Consider the following 4,960-nt stretch of genomic DNA (forward strand, 5'->3'; position numbering starts at 1 on the left):
AAATGTCACGATCCGATTTCTCTGACTAAAATCCAGGGCCGATCAAATCTCAGGGCAATTTAATTTTGAATCACGCGTAGAGAATTATTTCCGAGCGAAATCAAATCCAACTCTCGGTCGAATTAATCGCTCAATCATCCGTTCGCCGAAACTCTAATTCGCTCTGTCCTTCGTAGAAACGGATTCCGCAGAAGCATTTTTATTCCGGAAATAATTTAGCGCAGCCCGTTTGCGTGTTTGGGCCAGCCCAACCCAGCCCATTTGGCCCATTTGAAACCATAACCCTAGGGTTTCTCTATAAATACGGATCCCTCTCCCTTGCCCTTGGTCATTTTGCATTCCCACCCCTCAAAAATTTCTAGCCGCCACAGCTTCCCTGCCTCTTCTTCTTCACGGCGCAGCAGCCAGCGCGCAGGGAGCCGAGCTCCAAGCTCCCATGGCGCCCCCAACAGCCATGGCGCCCTTCCCTGTTCTCCAGCGCCCTCCACGCCATCTTCCTCCCTGGATTCCCCACGCCAGCAACAGGGAGCACGGCTCCTTTCCTCTCCATGGTCGACGCCCCCTCCATGGCGAGCAGCAAGTTGGCGCCCCTGCTCCTTCTTCCTCGGCGCTGAGGCTCCTCCCTGGATCCATGGCGTCCAAGCCCCCTGTGCCCTCTCTCCCATGGCGTGAGGCCCCTACTCCTGTCTCTCTACCAGCGCCCTCCCTGCTGCTCCTCTTGGGCGTGTCCTCTGCTCCACAACCCAGCCATGGTGGTCGCCGAGCTCCCTGCTCCCAGCTTCCTCCCATGGATGCGCCCCCCCTGCTCGTGTCAAGGGTGGCCAGCTCCCTGCTGTGCCGACCATGGCTGCCCAGCAGCAGGAGACTTTCTCCCCTCGGCTCCCCCATCTGAGCACCCAAACAGTGCCCCTCCCTGCTCCATTTTTGTTGTTCCTGCGCCCTCCTCTGCGCACAGCGGTGAACCCCTCCTCGCTGTTCGTCGTGGTGCCCGTCGGCTGTTCGTCAAAATGCGTAGCAAGCCGCGCGCTGCCGGCTCGCTGTTTCGTGAAGCCCAGTGGACAGCACGCCGCCGACGCTCACCGTGGTTTGCTGTTTTTTGCGCAGCCCCTTTGTCGTCGGCGTTCACCCCGGTGAGACCACGACGATTTATGTTCGATTCCGCATCGGGTTATTTTCCTATGATTAATTGTGTATGTGCTGTTTGGTTTTTGTTTTGTGGAGGAGAGGAACCCTGCGTTTTGCGAGAAGAAGGCCAATCATTCAACACTCGTCGGATGTTTGGAGCGATGCACAAATCGGAATCACCGTCATTCTTGCAAACACCGTTTGGGTTTGTTTATGGTGAGCCGATGCATGTCGCTCTCAATCGACTCGATTAATTATTTTGAATGGATGTGTGTAAAATGTTTCGGTTATGCGCATTAGTAGGTTCGCTTTTGCGGTTGGAGAACAAGAAGTTGTTTGATGTGTGCGATTTGTAGTTTGTCTAAATACGTTTTGGTCGATGTGGTGTCTATTGGTGTTTGAATATATGTGGTTGCGATGATTCATTTAGGTATCACGAGGATGGTTCGTGGATGGTATTAATCGTTTGTTAAAATACTTCGTCATAACGCAGTGTGTTAGTCGGGGTAAATCTAATAAAGCGTAAAGCATGTGGTGGTTTCCGCAGTCGGCTAATGAGTTAGTCTATGTAAATATATTTTATGTTTCCATCATGGTGTAGGTTAGAGTGGGTTGAAAATATAAATTATGTCACATATGATTAGTGTTTCAAAGGTGAATGTACGAAGAATCAGTTGGTGTTTCACTCGTCTAGTCGCTAAGTGTTGTCATAAATAATTGCGCTAAAATTGGTTATAAGAATGCAGTGATCACGTGGTGTGTTTGGATGTGACAAGTAGATTGGAAGTGTGGGGTCTGTCGAAGCACTGTGATGTCGAACATGTATATCGAAGTGCATTGTGGTGGTAATTGTGTTAAGTTAATCGGTAGTGTCTCGAGTGCATGCCACAACATGGTTGTATGCGAGACAAGGTAACATAAGGTGTGCTCGACACGAATATTCGGTCGATATAAGTAGAAATTGTTTTTGCTTAATTAGAGAGGTGGTGACATGCCAAACTAATCATCGCTTTCTCGATATTTATAAGTCGAATCGAGTCGATGCGTATTTTGTGTTCGTTAAATTATGCTTCGCATATAATGTGTGATTGTACTCACGGATTCGAGTAGACACTTCAAGCAAGTCAAGTAGGTTTGTGGTATGAGTTGTGTAATGGAGTTAATTATTTTAGGATAATTATTGAAACGCTCTGTTCGTATGATAAACATGTATGTGTCCATGATTGGGAAGTAAATGCATGGTGATTGTGAGTTGGAGACTAGTAGTTTACGATTCGTATGATTTGGTCGGTGTGCGAAAATACTTATGAATATGAATGTTTATAAAAATGTTGTAGTGTATGTGGTGTCTCGAATTGTGATAATAATAGGCAAGCCGACGTGTATGCTGTCTAGCGGGCGGTGTCGTTGTTCTAGCTAGCCGACTCTTAGATGACTTTAGTTAAGCTTGTAGTCACGATGATTTGCTTGTTGTAGTCTAAATGTGTATGGTTATGGTCACGGGTAAAAAGTAGTAGTGCTCATGTGATGTCTAAATTAAAACACAAACTGTTGGGTGATTATCGTGAAGAATGCGTGGTTAATTGGTTGTAGTAATTTTAGTGCACTAAATGATTTGGATAAAATTTGTAAGTCTACTTGTTAGTCCTCATTTAATTGATTCAACTCTAACGAATGGTAAAGTGTTAGAATAATTCAAGTACTTAGAACGCGGCAATTCTTGAATTGTATAGGAGCTGAAATTAATTAGTTGCTGTTTTGGACTGCACGTACTGTTTTCGGTGTGCTGTATGTTTGATGAACTAAATTGTGTTTTCTGTAGATATGTGCTATATAAAAGTGGTAGATAACTTTATTATCTTGCTGGTGTTAAAATTTGACAGCCATAGGTCTGACCGTTTAGGAGTTGTGCTTTTTACAAATTCAGTAACTGAATCTGTCCAATTTCTGTACAGATTTCAGAGACTGTACTGTTTGCTTAAGTTAATGTTTGAATCAGTCCTTGTAGATTATAAGAAAGTTGTAGATGCTTTTCTTATCTTGCTTGTGTTAAAATTTCATAACTAAAGGCCTGACGGTTTAAGAGTTATGAATTTTACAAACTGGTTGATGTGTTCTGTCTACTGTCAGAACAGATTTCGAAAACTGTAATGTTTGATTTGATTAAAACTGGAATCACTTCTTGGTGATTATGAACGTTATGTAGTACTTTTCCCAAGCTTTCCAAAAAGTCTTGGATCACTATTTTTGGTGGTCTGAAGATTAAGTTACATGTGTTTGAAGTGTGAAGACTGAATCTGTCCAGTTTTGGACAGCACAACCTTCATAGTGTATTTTACCCTTGATACATATTAAACCAGCCAGTGATGTTTATAAATAATTTGTAGAACATTTAATTAGCTTTCCAGAAAGTCTAGGATCAATTTGTTTGGATGTCTGAATCTTCAGTTATGAATTTTTAAAATCACAAGTCTGAATCTGTCCAAATCTGGACAGAGCTGTTGTATTAGCACGTTTTGACCTTGCTAAGTGTTGAATCATGTTGTAATGAAAATACCAAAGTTTTAGAGCACTTTCTAAGCTTTCCAGAAAGTCCTAGTTTGCTAGTTTTGGATTAATATTTGAAAAGTTATGATTAAAACAAGTAACGGTTGTATTGTTGTCCAAAAATCTGCAAGTGAGCAAATGAATGTTTAGTTCACCCTATTTGCTAAAAATGTTTGGTTGACACTTAAGTAATGTAGACTTGCCATGACTAAGCTTAATAATGCACGTGTGTCATGTTTTGTATGTTTCTTGCTCTAGTTGATTGTGATATAGGAGTTTCATAGACATTGATGCCTAGGTCCAATTTAAACTTACGTTGTCTTGGTTGCTCTTGTGTGGTCAATAGGAGAACAAATGAAGGATTAAGGTGAGCGTAGAAAATGCGTGTACTTGTCATATCATATTGTGTTGCGTAAATAAATAAAATATGGTCGTCTTGTTAATAGTGTTAATGATGAACGTCGATAACATACGAATAGCTAGCGCTTGCGTATAGTCGTTGCGGTGTCTTACAATTAAATGCTAGTTTGCTACCATGTATTTATATAGCTTGTGATATTTTTCATTGTATTCATACATATGCATCTGCATCTCATTTAGGACCGGGAGGTGACGACCGTGCAAGTGATGTGGTGCCAACCACAAGATGCAATTGGTGGACGACCTGAAGAATGGTGGACTTAACCAGTGGATGCTCACCAAGCGAGTACCCATCCCAGCAAACACTATCTAAGTGCTAAAGAAAAGGCAAGCCCCGGTTTTATGCATAACCGTTATATATGCTATTTTACTGCACTTAATGTTTGTAGGCTTGTACTGTGCACTTAAGTGTAGAAGTTGCCTGAAACCCTAGTTGCATGAACTCAGGATACCTTTGAGATGGATACTAGTATGCTAGGTCGAGTAGCTGCTTTGCTAATTAGGGATCTCGGTAGAAGTCGAGTGATTTTTCTAGCACTCGCGCGAGGTCAGGAAATTGCTTGTATCCAATTTATATCGGAATGATGATGGTCTGTTGACAACGGTCCATGGGGATGCGTTGTCTACAAGACGGAAATTGGAATAAGGATTAAGGTGTGGTACCGTGAGTCAAGCGTTTGAACGTACTAAACATATGCCGAGAAATATGGTAAATCGGTAAGCCTAGTACCTAAGTGAACCTGGCAGTGGACTTTACCCCTCACGCGACCTGAGACGTGGTCTCCCATTCCGGTTATGGTGGGTACAAGTGCGGTCACTGCACGACGGCAGTCGGGGTCAGTGAGGCATTGTACGCCAAGGCGGTGAG

At 43.1% G+C, this 4,960-nt stretch overlaps 1 pseudogene; it reads left to right on the forward strand.

Moving 5' to 3' along the window:
* Positions 1–631: 631 nt before the first annotated feature.
* Positions 632–4,340, forward strand: LOC103634148 (uncharacterized; annotated as a pseudogene).
* Positions 4,341–4,960: the final 620 nt, after the last annotated feature.

Source organism: Zea mays, chromosome 7 (assembly GCF_902167145.1).
Source record: "Zea mays cultivar B73 chromosome 7, Zm-B73-REFERENCE-NAM-5.0, whole genome shotgun sequence".
Taxonomy (NCBI): Eukaryota; Viridiplantae; Streptophyta; class Magnoliopsida; order Poales; family Poaceae; genus Zea; species Zea mays.